General features: G+C 40.9%; 1 protein-coding gene across 3 annotated transcripts in view; it reads left to right on the forward strand.

Annotated features, from left to right (window-relative positions):
• Positions 1–20,717, forward strand: part of LOC126198477 (uncharacterized) — a 169,469-nt gene that overhangs the window by 135,260 nt on the left and 13,492 nt on the right. The window lies entirely within an intron of this gene.

Genomic DNA, 20,717 nt, shown 5'->3' on the forward strand with positions numbered 1-20,717 from the left:
AGTAGTTCTGGGTGAGGATATACTTGGTCATGGCAACTATGAAGGAGGTTGTTGGTTTGGAATCTGTTGGGCATTGGGAAAGGTAGTGTTCAATTGCAGTGAGGCCATGGGCATTAACAAAGTTAGTGTACGGGGAGAGGAATCAATAGTGACGAGCAGGGCACCGTGTGGTAAAAGGACAGGAACTATGGAGAGTGGTGGAGGAAATGGTTGGTATCTTTTTTCATAGGAGGTCCCGTTCAGGGTAACAGGTTGTAGGTTTTGTTGTGCAAGAGCAGAGATTCTCGCAGTGGGGGCACAGTAACTGGCTACAATGGGACGTCCTTGGTGGTTAGGTTTATGGACTTTAGGAAGCATGTAGAAGCTAGGTGTATGGGAGTGGTAGGGGTGAGTAGAGAGATGGACTCCAGGGAGAGGTTCTGGGATGGGCCTAAGGATTTGAGTAGTGACTGGAGGTCATGCTGGATTTCTGGAATGGGGTCACTGTGGTAAATGTCTGTCGGTGGAAGTATCTGACAGGTGGTGGAGTCCGTCTGCCAGGTAATCCTTGTGGTTCCAAACAACATTGGTGGAGCCTCAACAGTGGTGGATCCTTTGTCCACAGGTAGGACTGTAAGGTCAGGATTAGTTTTTAGATAGTGGACTGAGGATCTTTCTGCAAATGTAAGGCTAGTTTCCATGTTGAGAGATTTGGGGAATGATGGTTAGGCAAGGTTCAAGGTTAAGAAATTCTAGAAAGTTGACAGGGGGTGATTTGGGGGCAGTGGGAATGGATCACAGTTGGATGGAGGAGTGAACTGAGTTAGGCAAGGTTCAATACTGGTCTTTGCTTGAGTCTGATTGGTAGGGTAGGTGGTAAAAAAGTTTTTCCACTGTTGGGACCAAGAGAAGGTCTTTAACAAGTCCTGCATGATTGAATTTGGTAATGGGGAAAAAGTTGAGGCCTTTGGAAAGGACTGATATTTCTGTGGGGCTAAGGCTTCTGGAGGAAGGGTCATGTTTGTGTTGTGGGTCTGTTTAGGTTCTGGATTCTGTGTGGTGGTGTGAGGGAGTTTTGGTGGGTGGGGTAAGTGTGGTAAGTCTCTGATACAGGGTTTGTCAGCTATGAGGGGATGTGGGGGAGGTTTGAAGATTGTTGTAGAGGTGTTGGACAGTGGTACTCCAAGGCAGGATTAGGAAGTGAGCAGGATGGAGAACTTTTTGAGGTGGCGTTGCGCATGTTGCTCAAGTTCCTGCAGTGCAAGAGTTTCAATGTATGTTATCGGTTCCAGGAATTTGGGATTGCATAGCAAGAGAATTTTTTGGATGGAAAGAAGGTGCTGTAAGGAGGTTTGGGCTTGGTTGATATGGTTTTGCAGGACTATGTTGCTGAGGGCTAAGGATTGGCAGATTCTGAACAGGTGGATGTCAATATGGAAGGTGGGGTAGCAGCCATAGATGGGTAATTTGATTATAAGGCCATTAAGGGGGATTGCATGAGCTAAACAACAACACAGGAACAGTATGTGGGGTTGGGGTCTGGCTAAGGATAAGGAAACTTTTCTCTATTGTTGCAGATGGAAGGATCAAGGATCTGTGGTGGTGGAAAAAAAATGTGAAAATTTCGTGAATAATGTACAATTATGTCCAAAAAATTTCGCAAAAATACACCCAAATATGTGTGAAAATTCACGAAAATTATGAAATGGATACAAAAGTGGGAAACAAAATGAAATCTGAGGACGTCGGTCATAAAAGGTGAGAATTAACTAAAATCGCCAAAAAGTCAAAAGGATCAAAGTAAATAATAAATAATAAAAAAAAATATATGTTACTGTGAGTAGCAGGCCTGAGGGTGGATAAGTGTGAAGAAGGGGGATGGCAGATGTGACAGGATGAGACAGAATTAGTGGGTGCGAACTGGGAGAGAACGGAGAAAGAGTGGGGGGTGGGGTGGCGTTCGTAGAATGAGATACAGGATCATGTGGCGCCAAAAAGGTGCAGGAGTTAACACACAAAAATATGGGAAATGACACAGGGAGAGTGTTCAATTTGAAAGTATAGGATTAATAATATCAGCAGGAGTAATATGGGACATAAGATGCTCACAACAATCAGTGTGGTCTTGTAGCCATCTGTTGTGCATGGCCGAGATGGTTTACACAGTGTGGCTCATAAGTATAATGAAAAGTAAGGTTTTAAGGCAACAAGAGAAACACAGGAAAGAAGAGAAAGAAGGACGGACTTTGAGTGTAGTGAGGCAAAAGAAAATATAACAAAGGAAGAAAGCACTGGGTTAGGATCGAAGAAAAGCCATCAGGCACAAATCAAAAGATGGAAAATCTAGTATGGAATGTAACAGTATCATGAAAAGGAATGTTACCATTCACCATATAGCAGAGATGCTCAGTTGCAGATAGGCACAACAAAAAGACTCTCACAATTAAAGCTTTTGGCCATTAAGGCCTTTGTCAACAGTAGATGACACATACAGACACACACACACACACACACACACACACACACACACACGTGCAAACACAACTCACACACATGACTGCAGTCTCAGGCAACTGAAACCACACTGCAAGCAGTAGCGCCATTGCACGATGGGAGTGGCGACTGGTTGGGGGTAAGGAGGACGCTGGGGCAGGGGGGGGGGGGGAGAAAGTATGGTGGGGGTGGCAGACAGTGAAGTGCTGCAGGTTAGACGGTGGGCAGGGGAGAGGTTGGGGGGGGGGGGGGGGGAGCGGAAAGGAGAGAAATAAAAAGACTGGGTGTGATGGCGGTTGTGTACCTTATTTACTCGAATCTAAGCCACACTTTTTTTCCGGTTTTTGTAATCCAAAAAACCGCCTGCGGCTTAGAATCGAGTGCAAAGCAAGCGGAAGTTCTGAAAAATGTTGGTAGGTGCCGCCACAACTAACTTCTGCTGTCGAATATATGTAGTACTACACAGGCATGCTTTGTAGGCACAAGGATAAATACTGGCGCCAAAACCTCTGCGTCAGTAAATAAATTTAAAAAAAAAGGTGGAAGTCGAGCTCTTTTTCTCCGCCCCGAGTTTCGACCACTGCATTTTCATACATTATCCAATGAAGTAAATACAAATTCCGTATTGTTCATCTTCGAATGTAGCAGAATTTCAATGTGCTACGAAAATCCAACTGGCAAGACTGTTTGGGATGTTTGTCAATATGGCCAACTCTACGTTCTGAATTTTTTCCTACCTGTGAGAAGAAATGGTTGCTAATAGGAACCTGATGAAATGTGAATCACCTGCAGTATTCTCTTCACCATAAGAATAATAAGAATATAAACATTTTGCAATGTATTCTTTCGTGTTTGCTGCTATCTCATTTAAATCCTGTCTACCTAATAAACTACGAAACTAGAGTGAGACAACAGCAAACGCGGAAGAATGTACGTATCGTGTCATGTTTATATTCATATTATTCTTATGCCTAATAGTGATACAGTCAGAAATGAAGCACGGCAACTGACTAGATTTTTAAATCTAAGATGACTCTAATTTATGTGCAGAATTTGATGTACTAAAGAAGCGGCCACAAAGATTTTCAAATGGAGAAAAATTTTCGCCTAACTTTCATTCAGAACATGTTCTATCACACGCAGTCTATTATTTGGTTCCTGTTGATCAAAGAAAGCAGCAGTATAAGTAACAACAAATAGCAGTCTCTTGCCATTGTTTCGCTAATGAGACGATTCCTCTCTCTTTTTTTTAATTTTAAGCGGCGGTAGCGCGCACAAAAGCAAGCCATGCCGTGAGCGGCGACAGGCCATAAACACGCACTATCAGAATATGACAAACAATGCATGACACAGTACAGTAATGCATTTTCAGCTTAGAGTGACGTAAACACCTATAACAAAGAAAACGGCACTTATCAGATCAAAGCAAAATAAGCAATCGATTCAAACCAGACGAAGCACGTGAAAAAGGAAGGGTACCCGTATAAATACGGACGGAGCACCTGACGCATAACAATGACTACCTGGTAAAGCTTAACTGCTAAGCTTACGACTCGAACCAAACTACTGTAGCTGTATCATCATTCATTCGACCTAAATTGTATCTCATATTACAATGGAACAACTTTGTTTCGATTTGGAGGTGCAGCCTAAAACTTTTCTCTCCCCTTGAATTTCGAGTCTCAAATTTCAGTTGCGGCTTAGATTCGCGAAATATTTTTTTCCTTTACTTCGAGTCTCATTTTTCAGGTGCGGCTTAGATTTGAGTGCGGCTTAGATTCGAGTAAATATGGTAATGCTGGTCTGGGAACATAGAAGGGGTTGGATGGGTGAGGACAAGAGGGTTACGTGAACATAGGATGTATAGCAGGTAAAGTTCCCACCAGCGCAGTTCAGAAAAGCTGGTGTTGGTGGGAAGGATCCATATGGCAAAGGCTGTGAAAAGTTTCCTTATCCCTAGCCAGATACCAGTCCCACATACTGTTGCTGCGTTGTTGCTTGGCTCATGGAATCCCCCCTAATGGGCTTACCATCAAATTACCCATCTCCAACTGCCATACCGCCTTCCGCAATGACCTCCACCTGTTCATATTCTGCCAATCCTGAGCCCTCACCAATATAGTCCTGCAAAACCATATCAACCAAGCCCAAAACTCCTTCTAGTACCTTCTCTCCATCTGCAAAATTCTCCCCGCTATGCAATCCCAAGTTCGTAGAATACCACACATTGGAACTCTTGCCCGGCAGGAACTTCAGCAACATGCACAACACCACCTCAAAAATCTCTCCATACCGCTCATTTCCTATTCCCGCCTTGGAGTGACACTGTCCCCTCATAGCTGACAAACCCTGTCTCACAGATACAACTCTTACCACACCCTTAAAAATTCCTTCCTTCCACCACACAGGATCCAGAACCTAAACAGACCCACAACACGGTCATGAACCTTTCATCCAGAAGCCTTAGCGCCACAGAAATATCAGCCCTTACCAAAGGCCTCACCTTTTGCCCCATTCCCAAATTCAATCATGTAGGACTTAAGACCTTCTCTCAGTCCCTGCAGTGGAAACACTTTTTTGCCACCAACCCTACCAATCAGACTCAACCAAAGACCAATATTGAACCTTGCCTAACTCAGTTCACTCCTCCATCTGACTGTGATCCACCCCCACTGCCCCCAAATCACCCCCTGTTAACTTTCCAGAATTATTTAACCTCATACCTTACATCTGCAGAAAGAACCGCAGTCCACCATCTTAAAACTGATCCTGACCTTACAATCCTACCTGTGGATTAGGGCTCAACCACTGTTGTTTTAAACCACAAGGATTACCTGGCAGATGGATTCTGCCACCTGTCAGATACTTCCACCTACAAACTTTGCCACAGTGACCCCATTCCAGAAGTCCAGCATGGTCTCCAGTCACTACTCAAATCCTTTGGCCCATCCCAGAACCTCTCCCCAGAGTCCATCTCTCTACTCACCCCTACCACTCCCTGCACTCCTAGCCTCTACGTGCTCCCTAAAGTCCATAAACCTAAGCACCCAGGATGCCCCATTGTGGCCGACTACTGTGTCCCCACTGAGAGTATCTCCGCTCTCACAGACCAACACCTTCAACCTATTACCCAGAACTGATCCCCCTATATGAAAGATACCATCCATTTCATCCACCGACTCTCCACAGTTCCTGTCCTTTTACCACACAGTGCCCTGCTCGTCACTATTGATTCCTCTCCCTGTACAGTAACTTCGTTAATGCCCATGGCCTTGAACACTATCTTTCCCAACACCCAACAGATTCCAAACCAACAATCTCCTTCCTAGTTGCCATGACCAAGTATATCCTCACCCACAATTACTTCTCCTTTGAAGGCATTACCTGTGATCAAATCCGGGGTATGGCACCTGCATGGCACCATCCTACGCAAACCTATTCATGGGCCATCTAGAGGAATCCTTCCTAAAAACCCAGAATCCTAAACCCCTTACCTGGTTCAGATTCATTGATGACATCTTTGCTATCTGGATCGAAAGGTGAGGACATCCTAACCACATTCCTCCAGAATCTCAACAACTTCTTCTCCATTTGCTTCACCTGGCCCTACTCAACCCAACAAGCCACCTTCCTAGATGTTGACCTCCTTTTCAAAAATGGCTACATCAGTACCTCCATCCATATCCAACCTACTAACCACCAGCAATACCTCCACTTCGACAGCTGCCACCCATTCCATACCAAGAAGTCCTTTCCATACAGTCTAGCCACCCATGCTCATCGTATCTGCAGTGATGAGCAGTCCCTCTCAAAATATACCGAGGGTCTCGCTGAACCCTTCACTCCCGTAATTATCCTCCCAGTCTTGTAAAAAAACAGATCTACTGTGCCTTATCTTCCCGGTCTCCCACCACCTCCCAAAGTCGCACCATCCAGCCACAGAGGAGCATTCCCCTTGTAACTCAGTACCACCCAGGAATGGAGCATCTGAATTACATTCTGTGCCAGGGTTTCATTTACCTCTCGTCATGCCCTGAAATGAGAAATGTCCTGCCCACTATCTTTCCCACCTCTCCCACAGTGGTATTCCGCCATCCATCGAACCTGCATAATATACTTGTCCATACTTAACACAACCCCTGCTCCCAGTCCCTTACTTCATGGCTCATACCTCTGTAATAGACCCAGATGCAAGACCTGTCCCATACATCCTCCCACCACCAGCTACTCCAGTCCTGTCACTAACATCACCTATCCCATCAGAGGCAGGGCTACCTGTGAAACCAGTCATGTGATCTACAAGCTGAGTTGCAACCACTGTGCTGCATTCTATGTAGGCATAACAACCAACAAGCTACCTGTCACCATGAATGGCCTCCGACAAACAGTGTCCAAGAAATAAGTGGAGCACACTGTTGCTGAACACACTGCCAAACATGTTATCCCTCATTTCAGTGACTGCTTCACAGCCTGTGCCATATGTACCCTTCCCACCAACACCAGCTTTTCTGAATTGCACAGGTGGGAACTTTCCCTGCAATACATACTATGTTCCTGTAACCCTCCTGGTCTCAACCTTCGTTAGTCACTGTCCTCACCCATCCAGCCCCTTCCCTTTTCCCATTCCAGCACTACACAGCCATCAATTCACCATCACACCCAGTCTTTTTATATTCCTTTTCGTCAGGTACACCCCCCCTCCCCAACCCACCCCCCCACCCACCAAAGCTTTCCCCTGCCCTCCGTCTAACCTGCAGCTCTTCAATGTCCACCTCCCTCACCACATACTATCCCTCCCCTTCCCCACCCCAGTCTCCTCCTTACCCCCATCCAGCCGCCATTCCTATCATGCACTGGTTCTGCTGTTCACAGTGTGGTTTCAGTTGCCTGAGACTGAAGTCATGTGTGTGAGTTGTGTTTGTATGAGTATATGTGTGTGTTTCTGTCACCTGTTGTTGCCAAAGGCCTTAATGGCCGAAAGCTTTAATTGTGATAGTCTTTTTGTCGTTCCTATCTGCGACTCAGCATCTCCCCTATATGGTGAATGGCAACTTTCCTTTTCATAATATTTATACTGTGAGATGAATTTGATAGAGCACTGAAAGACGTAAGTCAAAACAAGACCCTGCAAGTAGACGGCATTTCGTCAGAACTATTAACAGTCTTGGGAGAGCCAGCCATGACAAAACTCTTCCATCTGGTGTGCGAGATGCATGAGACAGGCATAATACCTCCAGATCTGAAAAAGAATGTAATAATTCAAATTACAAAGAAAGTAGGTGCTGACAGGTGCAAATATTACCAAACTATTAGTTTAATAAGTCATGGCTGCATAATACTAACACATAATACTACAGAAGAATAGAAAAACTGGTAGAAGCGGACATTGTGGAAGATTATTTGGATTTTGAAGAAACGTAAGAACACACAAGGCAATACTCACCCCATGACTCATCTCAGAAGATAGGTTAAGAAAAGGCAAACCTACATTTATAGCATTTGTAGACTTAGAGAAAGCTTTTGACAATGTTAATTGGAATAGAAAGCTTTGACAATGTTGACTGGATTACTGTCTTTGAAATTCTGAAGGTATCAAGGGTATAATACAGGCTATTTGCAACTTGTACGGAAACCAGATGGCAGTTACAATCAGTGGGCATGAAAGGAAAGAAATAGTTGAGAAGGAAGTGAGCCAGAGTTGTAGCGTGTCCCTGATGTTATTCAATCTGTACACTGAGCAAGCAGTAAATGAAACCAAAGAAAAATTTTGAGTATGTATTAAAGTTCAGGGAAACGAAATAAAAACTTTAAGGTTTGCTAAAGGCATTGTAATTCTGTCAGAGACTGCAAAGGATTTTCAAGAGAAGAATTAAATCAGGTGAGGCTGAAGGAATTAATTAGGAAATGAGGCACTTAAAATGGTAGATGAGTTTTGTTATTTGGGCAGCAAAATAACTGATGATGCCAAAGTAGAGAGGATATGAAATGTAGACTGACAATGGCAAGAAGAGAATTTTTGAAGAAAGGAAATTTGTTAATATCAAATAAAGATTTAAGTGTTAGGAAGTCTTTTCTGAGAGTATTTATATGGAGTGTAGCCATGTTTGGAAGTGAAACTTGGATGCCAAAGAGTTTAGAAAAGAAGAGAATAGAAGCTTTCAAAATGTGGTGTTACATAAGCTGAAGACTGGGTGGGTAGATCCTATTACTAATGCGGATGTACTAAATAGAACTGGGGAGAAAAGAAATTTGTGGCACAACCTGATGCATTCTGAGACCTCAAAGGGTCACCAGTTTAGTGTTGGAGGGAGGTGTGGAGGAAAAACTGTAGAGGGAGACCATGAAATGAATACAGTAAGCAGATTCACAAGGATGTGAGTTGCAATAGTTATTTCGAGATTAAGAGGCTTCCACATGTTAGAGTAGGACAGAGAGCTGCATCTAGCCAGTCTTCAGACTTGGAGAACTGCTTCAAACCAGTCTTCAGACTGAAGACTACGACAACAATTACACATTACCTTGAGATATACTTATGTCAACCCATTTTGGTTCTGTGAAATATTTCACTAAAAGTTTAGCTGTATTTGCGGTTTGCACTACCTCTATTCTTTGTACTGTGAGCATAACATGACCTGGGCTACCTGTATTTTTCCCTCCACCTCCACCTTCTCTGAACTATGCAGATGGGAGTCATTCTTGCAACAGGTCCTTCACTCTCTTAATGGACCTGGGCTCAGTCTCCAATAACCCGCTACCCCCATACTCTTCACCCAACAGTTACCCCTTTCTTCTGTCCTGTCACCCCCTCTCATTTTACATCCCCATGTCACATTCAGTGTGTGCCACTCATCACTGGATCTAACAACTCTTCATTTCATGTGTAACCTATGCACCTGCCACCCCTCCCTGCCACATTACTGGCCTACAAACTGGCTGCCTTCCTCTGAGCCGTTAGCCACCCACCACCAACCCCTCTCCTTGCCTCCTGCCTCTCTCTGCCCTTACTCACCCCTCCTGACACAACACCATCTCATCCTAGTCCAGCTGCCAAAATGTAGCATTATGCAGCCAACTGGTGCCATGTAGAGGCATAGGTCAGTGTACGCACTTGTGTGTGTGTGTGTGTGTGTGTGTGTGTGTGTGTGTGTGTGTGTGTGTGTGTGTGTGTGTGTGTGTGTGTGCGTGTGTAGCTCAAAAAAAGCATTACTCTGTAAGCTACCTAGCGACACAACACTTCTGCTTTCCAGGATGATCTCCTTAATCCATTTAGTAGAATCTTGTGATCAACAGCATAAAAAGCCTTAGAAAGATAATATGAATAGCTCAAAAAAAGCATTACTCTGTAAGCTAGCGACACAACACTTCTGATTTCCAGGATGATCTCCTTAAGCCATTTAGTAGAATCTTATGATCAACAGCATAAAAGGCCTTAGAAAGGTAATATGAATAGCTCAAAAAAAGCATTACTCTGTAAGCTAGCGACACAACACTTCTGATTTCCAGGATGATCTCCTTAAGCCATTTAGTAGAATCTTATGATCAACAGCATAAAAGGCCTTAGAAAGGTAATATGAATAGCTCAAAAAAAGCATTACTCTGTAAGCTAGCGACACAACACTTCTGATTTCCAGGATGATCTCCTTAATCCATTTAGTAGAATCTTATGATCAACAGCATAAAAAGCCTTAGAAAGATAATATGACAATAATTACATTTATAAAATATGTTACATACTACTGCTGATGTATTTTATATCTAGTTTTTACATTTATTAATTTACAGGTGATATGATGCTGGGTCATGTCACGAGCAGTGTCTTACAGCTCATTGAATGAATATTAACATTTTACTATCAGAAAAAAATTAACTTAGTGTTAAAAATCAATCCCCCTATATGCTCTTATATAGTTTGGTAGTATGTTAAACCAAATCAAACCAGCAGTGAAGGGGCTTCAAATGGTCATTTTTAATTTGTTCTTTTCTGAAAGTAGGTATATTTTATTCTTGTGTTGTGATAATCTACATCGCTGCACTTGATAACTTCCTGTGGTTGACTCATAAAAAACATAAATATAAGTAATTTAAATATGTATAAAGAATATATTGTTAAGTATTAATGGTGCTCAAACACTTCATGACATGATTCCCTCTATGTGAAGATGGTATCTGTTCTTTTGGACATGTCTGAAAGAACAGATACCATCTTCATATATGGGGTGTTCAAAAAGTCTCTCCACAGTGCCGTATAATTGTTAGCCGCGGGTGCCGTATGCCTCAGTGAATATACCAAAATGAAACTCACTGCAGTATTCTTGTGCATTTATTGTTTCGTTGAAAACTATGGGACCCACAATCCGATGTCTAGAAATTGCAATCCAAACTCCTATTTTCACAGAACGAAGTGATTCCTCATGAATACACAATGGATTTGCAGTACTCCACATATGAGAATTTTGCGAGTTCATGTACCCGGATAATTGATACCATGCCTCATCAGTGAAAAATGTTTCATTAAGAACATCCCTTCCATTTCGTTGAATGAAATTTTTGAATCATTGACAATGATGCAGCTTCTTGCCATGACCAGTATTTTTCAGTTCTTGCACGACTGTCACTTTGTATGGGAAAAGTTCTAATTATTTCCTTACAGCTGTGTGGGCTGTTCCGACACTAACATCGGTTTCCTGGACGAGTTTTCTTACTGACTTGTTCGGACTTATGGACATTTTATTGGAAATATCGAGTAGTTTATCATCAGACAAAATGCTAGGACGACCACTTCTGGGTGTGTCACTGAACACGTACTATGAAATTTGTTAATCAAATCAAGCACAGTATCACGATGTGGGAGTGTTGTCTCTGAGAAAACTGAATTAAATGTTTGATGAACTGAAACTGTGTATTTACCACCAGCTTTGAACATTTGTTCAACTAAAAACACACATTCTTCCATCGTTAGCGTTTTAACACTGACAAAAACGAAACAAACAAACAAAGGAACTAAACATAAATGTTCACGTCAACATGTAACGACACACACCAATGACACTACTGACACTGGCTGAGATAAACGAAACAGTGGAATGTAGGGAGAATCCACTTGAAGGGAAGTAACCCAGGCAGGCAAACAATCATATGGCACGCGCGGCTAACAATCATACGGCACTGCGGAGAGACTTTTTTAACACTCTGTAGATAAGACTTACCGTCCAATGATCTGCTTCAGTGCGGATGCACTCACATTGCCCGAACTCTTACAGGAATCGGTAGACTGACTGCCGCGAGTAATGAGTATAGTGGGCAGGGGCACTACAAATGTAGTGTGTGGACAGTAAGTTGGAAGTGTGGGCCTCACAGGGAGCATGACAGAGATAAATCCTTGCAGTCGCACTATCCTCTGTGTCCTCAGTGGCTCAGATGGATAGAGCGTCTGCCATGTAAGCAGGAGATCCCAGGTTTGAGTCCCAGCCAGGGCAGACATTTTAAACTGTACCCTTTGATACTTATCATTGCCTGTAAGCAGCTAAAGGTCTGGATTTCATTGTAATTTGATTCCCTATAGCCTATCCCATTTGTAAGTATTGTTGCTCATTTCTGTAACAGTTAACATTCTTAAGATTTTGAACATGGCTGCACTTGATGGAGCTTCAGTTGAGCGGAAATAACATTCAACCAGTTGCATAATACTGGTTTATTAAACCCTGAACATGATTTCAACAGTTTTCAAACCATCTTCTTCAGAAAGTATGTTACATAGAATCACATTATCTATATCCATTGTGGGAATTGCTGACTCTGTCTAGTAGATGTACGGGTCATCCACCATCTCCATTTAAAATACCTGATTTAAAGTAGTAGCTCTCTATTGTAGAGATCTGTACTAAACTTTTTAAAATATCAAACATTCGACAATGGATCCATTGTATCCATATATACACAAATCTGTCAAGTGGCACACTACATGTTGCTGGATTCTATGTCACATGTGTGATGTATATTAAAAAGTATTAAGACAAATCTCTGCAGCAGACAGCTACTACTTTTAAATCATGTATTTTTAATGGTGATTAAGTGGATGACACACACACGTGCACTAGTCAGTCAATGACTCCCACAGTGGATAGGGATAATGTGATTCTACTTACAATACTTTCTGAAGAAGACAGTTATAAAACTGTTGAAACCATGGTCAAGGTTTAATGAACCTATATTTTGCAGCTGATTGGCTGTTATTTCCAGTCTTCGAAGTAATATTCTTTTTAAGTTTGATCACAGCTGCACAGCTTCATTTTTCAATCCCATAGTTAAGAAAGTGGTAAATTGTTCCATAGTAAATTATTTTAATGTATGGCTGGCTGATGGAGATATTTCCACTGTTGACATTTCCACAGACAATAATACATCTACATCTATATAACTACTCTGCAAAATCAAACAGTGGAAAATACAGGATGGAATGTAACAATATAATGAAAAGATAGATGCTACTCTCCATATAGCAGAGATGCTGACGCACACACACACACACACACACACACACACACAAATGCAACTCACACACACAACAATAATCTTTGGCTGCTGAGGTCTATAGGTCTATTTCTGTCGAAGGCCTTGTTAGCCAAAAGCTCACTTTCTGACAGTCTTTTTGTTGTGCCTATCTGTGACTCAGCATCTCCACTACATTGTGAGTAGTAGCTATCCTTTTCATGATATTATGACTACTCTGCAATTCACAGTCAAGTACATGGCAGAAGGTTCATCGAAGCACCTGCACACTATTTCTCTACAGTTCAACTCCTGAAAACACTTAAATCTTTCCATGCAAGTTCTTATTTTATTACATTGGCCTTTTCTCCCAATATAGGAGGGTGGCAATAAAGTATTTTAGCATTCAGAGGAGAAAGTTGGTGATTGAAATTTCATGAAAGGATCTTGCCGCAATGAAAGTGTCTTTGTTTTAATGATTTAATTCACATAATTTGCTAGGCAGTACAGATCATTTATTACTTTATCCCCCTCCCTTATCAGTATGTTGTTTTGCTGCTGTTTCTCTCTCCCTGCTTCTTGTTTAATGAAATCTCAAACCGCTTTACTTGTTTTCTCTGCATTGTACATTATTTTGTCATTAAATGACTCTTTTCTAGCAATCAGCACCTCCTGAAATCTTTTGTGCCTGTGATAGAAATTTAAGATGTCTGGCAGCTTTCCTGTTAACTGAGATCCTATGACTCACCCATGGCTCTGCTACCCTAGCAGCAGTGCTTTCTTCTTCCTAACATTTGACACACCTAGGCTACCTGATTACAGTTGAATTATGCTGCACATTTCCTGCTCTTATTCTTACCTGAGTTCTTCTCCACTTTCCTCTTACAGTGACTGAAAGCTGCTAGTGTTTATAATGAAACTATCAAATAACATTCTCTTTGTTTCTGCATCTCTGCCAACTGGCATTTCACGACTGTCCTTCTCCCCTCTGTTTCCCACCTGATCAATTCCTTCCTTGCTTCCTCCAACTGCACCTCAACAGCACAGGTTTTCCCTCCTGCTCCTCAGTCAAAATGTTCTTGCTGCGTACTGTACAGCTCCGGGGGAGAAGCTCTCAGTTTTCCCGGTGTTCTCCCCACTGTATACCCCCCCCCCCCCCCCCCATGAAAATATTTCTTCAAGATTGGCAAGAAATCCCCCTGCTCACTACCCTGAGACAGCTCCCACATTTCTCTTTCATGGTCAAAGGAATTTAGATTGGAGAATTAAGTTTGTTAAGGATTTGAGTGTGGCTGTATATAAACAAAAATGACACTAATATTTTTTATGCTGTTGCCCCTGTTTCTGTCCTGATTTAGAGATATAATGATAGAAGTTGAATTAGTAGTTGCTTTGTTTTGAGAGAATTTGCATTCCCATGATAGTTTGGTTAACAACTAAGAAAAATTAGGTCTATGTCACATCTATAGAATTAGTAATGTCTTCAGAAATACCATTTAGAAACATGAAACTGCACGTTTATGGTGAGACTAGATTAATGAAATGAGTAGATGTCTTTTTTCTTTTAAAAAAAAGTACTATTAAGAAAATTTCAATAGAATTCTTAATGTTTATAACATGCAAAATTTCAGTCTATGTCACATCTATCAGAATAACAAATAACACAAGTTGTTTTTAAGAAAAGGCACTGCAGAAATGTTAAATATTAATTTGTTTAACAAGAATAGATTCTACAGCAAGTATGCAAAACAAAATTAATTTTAATTAGATACTGTTTATTCTTAAGTAACTACTTTTTGTTGACGAGTTATACCTGCTTGTCTCACTCGGCAGCCATTCTGCAAAAGCCTACTTTCAGAGTTTCAAGCATTAGTGGAAACTGAGAAACGTAGGTGTACAAAATAGCAGCCTCATATGTTTAAGTTATGTATGGATCGCAAAGACAAAATTAAATGTATTGCAGCACACACGGAGACATTGAGCAATCATTCTTCCCACATTTCATTTGCAAATGGAATGTGGTACTGTCAGGAAGTACACGCACCTGTCCCACATTTGTTGCAGAGTCTGCATGCAGATGTAGGCTCCCAAAGCCACAACGTTAGTGGGCATAATTTTCTTTTTGATAATGTCATTTTACCCAGAGCTGCAGGTCAGTTCTTCTCTTGATGTTCATAGATTATTTTAATGTTACTTTACCAATAAATAACAAGAGTAACTGGTCTAATGTTTGTTTAATTAAGAGACGCATTAATGACATAGACATTGGTTAAAATTGTAAGATGGTTGACTTCAGTGCGGGCGCCGTGACATTGTTGCAAACAAATACACTGATGCCACATATGGGGCACACATTGTGTGTTAACTTCTTCTTAGTGCTGACTGTCATGCACTGTCGCTATTTAGCTGAAGCAGTCTCTTTTGACATAGTGACTAATAGTCTAATGATGTCATCAACTTTGCCATTAGTCATCATAACATGTCAGTAAAGCCATTTTATATTTTACATTTTGTTGATTTAAAGTGAATGCCAATTTTATGCATGTTGTAGTTTATCATAATCACAGAGTACTGGTGTATGCATGCAGATCATGTTTATGGTATGTTGTGGAGCCGGATTGACGAGAGGATAGGTGTACTTAAAAATAAAAAAGAAAATTTACCGTAAAACTGCCAAAATAAAAATGAGTGGAATATTATTCTTAGATGAGATAGATAATTGTGTTTGATTTGTGGAATGTGAATCCAGAATCAGATTTTGTTGAGCTAATGCACATGGAAAGTAACCAGTGTATTCATATAGTTATTTTAATTAATTAATATTAATTCAAACACAATCTTTTGTGAAGAACTGGCTATGTACATCAAGGTAGTTTCACCTCTTGCTTCAACTAAGATAGCACAATTGTTTCAGAAGTCAGTTTCTTTCCTTTTTATTTTATTTTTTTCAAGCATCAGAAAGCAAGTGGAGCAGTTCTTTCATGGAAGTTATACCCCACAAGACCTATTATCTCACTACAAATACAATGTGGTTCTAACTTTCAATATATGTCAGCAAGATTTGGCATAATGTTTTAGAAGGGAATGTGAAACAAAAACTTAAATCTTACAATGACACCTGATAGGAACAAACGTAATTAAAATTATTGGTAAGAGAAGTGATGTATAATTTCAAGCAGTTTCATGTTGTAGCCGAAAATGTTTATTTGTTAGATCAGAACCAACTTTTAAAACATGAAAATTTTGGTTAATGGAACAAAGAACTTCCATTTGAAAGCAGTTGATCAAATATTGATCATACCTATGCAAATAACTAAACTTATTAAATCAAACTGAATGTCAAAGAGCAGTAAATTCATCATAGTTACAGTAAAAGTTGATTGGTCCATACAGCACTCTTTGGAGTTTATTGATACATATTGGTTAACTCCTTACTCTTGTCCAAATGATGACTGGGTTTACATCTTGAGATGCCAGGTATTCTGCTGGATATCAGCATTGTTCTTGGACAATTTTTCAATAATGCAACTCTCTTTATCAGCTCCCTGCAATGGTACCTAACAGTTACTGCAGAATAGTTGCTCTTCCAAACAGCATTCCATACGAGCAAACCAGTTGTGGTTTTACTTATACTTCAGGTACTTGGTCTATGCATGGTTCCACTTGAAAAAGAATAGCTCGATGCAGTCATAGGGTCAAACTGTGCATGTCTGATTTCAAGCCTCACAGCTAATTCGCTGCAAATAATACCCTGTAGCTGTGACTCTGCAGTCTACGCATTGGCTAGAATTGTGAGTTAATAAAATACACAGAAATATAAAATAAAAGATAAGTGAATAATTTAATAAAAAGGATTCTGTTTTCATGTCTGTAACTGATGTAGACAACAAAATTATGTTGAATAATTTTTATCCAAGAAAGGACATCTCAAACAGGAAGTGGTCCTGCGATGTTCAGTTAAAATACATGCAGAAAATAGCTTTATCAAATGCATTAAAGTTATGTTGAGAGCGTTATGAGAATGTTAGCAAATTCTCCAGACTAAGAAGTCTCCAAAGTTATGCAAAAACGAAGTCCATTTTGCAATCACAATACATAAAATATTCACCAGCTCAAAACAGTTCAGAGTTTCATGTAATGATCCACCAATTAACACACATGATACAAAGAGTAGTAATCCATACTCAGTCTATTCTCAGTTCCATAAATCAAGTGGCAAAAATCAGAGTCCTGCTCTGGAGCACATTCCGACCTCTCGAAATATAAATTACCTTCAAAAGTTAGAGTATTATAACAGCCATTCACCACCCGGAAACAATCATCTATATGACTGAATCGCACACATTACTCTAGATAGATCTGTCTTCTTTCACAAGTCACCACAAAGTGTGCAGAATTACTCCCATGAATGTTCCACTCGGGAAGTCCCAGTCTCCACTGGACTCCATCAGTGTTCCACCACGATCCACCTCTCATTGGCCCATCAAGAACACATGCTTCTCAAGCTCTACAGATACGATTTGACTCACTTGACCACTTCCCTGCCCTAAATTAATATATTATAACAATATTTAAATAAAAGTAACAGTTGGTTCATAATTGAATAGGCCAGCATTCTTTCGCAAGTGTACTCACATTAAATGACAGTGAATTGTTGTTAAATATAGTTTAAACAATCATTTAGGCCTGCTTGTCAGAAGTATCTTTTGGCATTTTTTACAAAGTTGGTGTCCGACAACACATGCAACTGACCGCTTTTAAATTAGCACAGTTATTTAATAGCACTTGCAATCAACATTTAAATAAAATTACCGCCAAAGTAATGAACTATTCATTAAATGAAAACACAAGTATAACAAAATATGAGATATTAATGCTGCATTCATTTGCTGTGTAAATGTGGAGAATATGATGTTCTGCCACTTTATCTCTATTTACTCTCTTATAATGCTGTTCCAGCATCCATCAGTCTGTGCCAGAACCCTTGTTTTCTCATAGATCATAGAATGATAAGTTCCAGACAGTGCTTGGCAATAGCTGATTTAATTGATTTTCTCAGCCAGGTGTGCCTCTGATGTTCTTTGCACCTGATGTCCACTTTCCTAGTTATTTGGTCAGTGTATGGCATTCCAAATTGACAAAGTATATTATAAATTCCTGGTTTTCATAATCCAAGATCATCCTTCACATTTCACAATTCTTCTTCTTCTTCTTCTTCTTCTTCTTCTTCTTCTACATGATCAGGCCCAATGGACCACACACAGCTAAAATTTTCCTCTTCCATTGTATTCTGTCCATTGCTGCTATGTGTCCACATCTATTGATGCTTGGTTTAAATCTTCATGGAGTATCCCTCCAACATTTCTTGGATCTCCCTGGTGTTTTTTCTCTGTAGGTGTGAAAGCCAGGACCTTCCAAGGCCATCTGTGATCTTCCATTCGGGCCACATGGCCGGCTCACTGCATTTGTTTGGCTTTGACAGTTCCTGCTATGTTGGTCTGCTGGTATAGTTCCTCAAGCTCTTGGTTGTGTCTGATCCTCCATTCCCCTGTGTTTGCATCCAGAACCGGACCAAAGGTCTTCCGAAGCACTTTTCTCTCAAAAATGAGGACCTTATGTAAGCCCCGTTTCTGGATACTCCATGGCTCACAGCCATATAGAACAACAGGCTGGATCATGGTTTTGTATAGTCGAATCTTGAAATGTCTGGAGAGGTATCTGGACCAAAGCAATTGTGCTAGGCCATGGTAAGATCGGTTTCCTGCTTGTATTCTGGCATTGGTCTCTGCTTCACGTGACAAGTTCTCAGTGAAAAGTGGCCCTAGGTATTTAAATTCATGCACTCTCTTTAGGACTGGTCTCCCACCTGCAGTGATTGTAGATGACCAGCAGTCTGACTTTGACCATGCGTCATAACGAGGTACCCTGTCTTGGCTTCGTTTATGTTTAGCCCAAATTTGCTGGCAGCCTCCTTTAATGCTCTGCTCATTTGCTCCAACTCCTCTTCAGACCTAGAGAGTAAATAGATGTCATCTGCATAGGTCAAGTATGTCAGTCTCTTTCCTTCGATTTCAATCCCTTCATTCTCTTGGAAGATCACGCGTACGATCTTCTTGAGGGCAAAGTTGACCGGGGTAGGGGGCAACCCATCTCCTTGCCTGAGTGCTGTCACAATTTCAAATTCCTCAGTTACACGATTTCCCATCTTCACTTTTGCGCGCGTTTCCCACAGACAGATCTTTATCAGATTGATGAGTTTCTCCGCCATGCCAAATTCCCTTAAACAGCTGAGAAGGCTCTTGCAATGTATACAATCATAGGCCTCATTAAAGTCAACAAATAAAATATGCAAATCTTTACCATATTCACCCAGTTTCTCAGTGAGCTGCCAGAGATTGACGATGTGATCTACTATTGACCACCCTGGCCGGAAACCTCCCTGGAACTCCCCAATCACTGATTCTACCACTGGCTGAATTCTGTGTATGAGGCAATTGGACAGGATCTTATAGCAGACGTTAAACAGGAAGATTCTTCGATAGTTGTCACATTTCAGTTTGTCATGCTTCTTGTGTATAGGACAAATCAGAGCTGTTTTCCACTGTGCTGGTAGTTCTCCTTTGGTCCTTATTGCCTGTATCAGTCGGTGTATTCTTTCTACAAGTTTCTCTCCTCCTGCCTGGATCATTTCAGCCTGTATTCGATCTTCACCTGGAGTCTTCTGCTTAAGGTATCTGATTCTATCTCATCCAGGGTAGGTGGGGGATAATCTGGATTGGATGTATTTGGGTACTGGAAATCAAACTGGGCAGTTCAGGTTCATCATCATTTAGCAGCTGTCGAAAGTACTCTTTCCATCTCTCAACTGTATTGTTATAATTTGTCAGGATCTTATCATGGGAATCATTCATCAGGATCTTATCATGGGAATCTTTGACAAATTTCTGCTTGGCCTGGTGACCTTTGCAGAGGTACTTCACCTTCAGAAACATTTCCCTAGTCTTTTGTCCTCTGAAGTCTGTTTCTGCTTCAATGATGATATCTCTCATATCCCTTATTTCATGATAGTCCTCGTATTTTCATAGGTTGACAGAGCATACACTTAATGTTAAGCTTGTTGAGAATCCTGCTGATCTTGGCAGAAATAGATCCCACAAATGGCAGCTAAGCCACAGCCTTTGCTTTTCTTTCTCTTATTCATTATCATGTAGCAGAGTGGGTGGTTGAAAAGCCTTTTAAATTCATTTAACCTTTTATCCATTTTTGCAGACAACTGAGCATTGATGCTCTGTTCCTGATGTCAAACTCTGACTGGGTTTGTTATTGTTCTGACAGTTCTCACTTCACAGTAACATTGTGAATGGAAAACATTTGTGCAAGTATCTCCAGTGAAAGATCCCTGATGGAATACTTGTAGACTCCTACAATCAGAACCCTTGGATCCACTGCTTTGTCTCTGTTGGTCACTCTGGTAGAAAATGAGTCTTCTTGGTGACCTAACCTGCACATTACATACACTGAGATGTATAGCCTGATACAGCATTCAGTAACATGTCCATAGGACATTGGCTACAAAATGTATGAAATCCACGTGCACTACAGTATCCCTAGTGCTTTACATGTTTCATATCTCACAGGCATTAGGCATTACATTACATTACTATGTGGAAGGTGAGGTGCATATTGGTTATGAGACATTTCAGTCTCTTGACAGAGAGTTTACATTGTGTTTCAAATAAGAATATAACTGCACAAAA

This window comes from Schistocerca nitens, chromosome 8 (assembly GCF_023898315.1).
Source record: "Schistocerca nitens isolate TAMUIC-IGC-003100 chromosome 8, iqSchNite1.1, whole genome shotgun sequence".
Lineage (NCBI taxonomy): Eukaryota > Metazoa > Arthropoda > Insecta > Orthoptera > Acrididae > Schistocerca > Schistocerca nitens.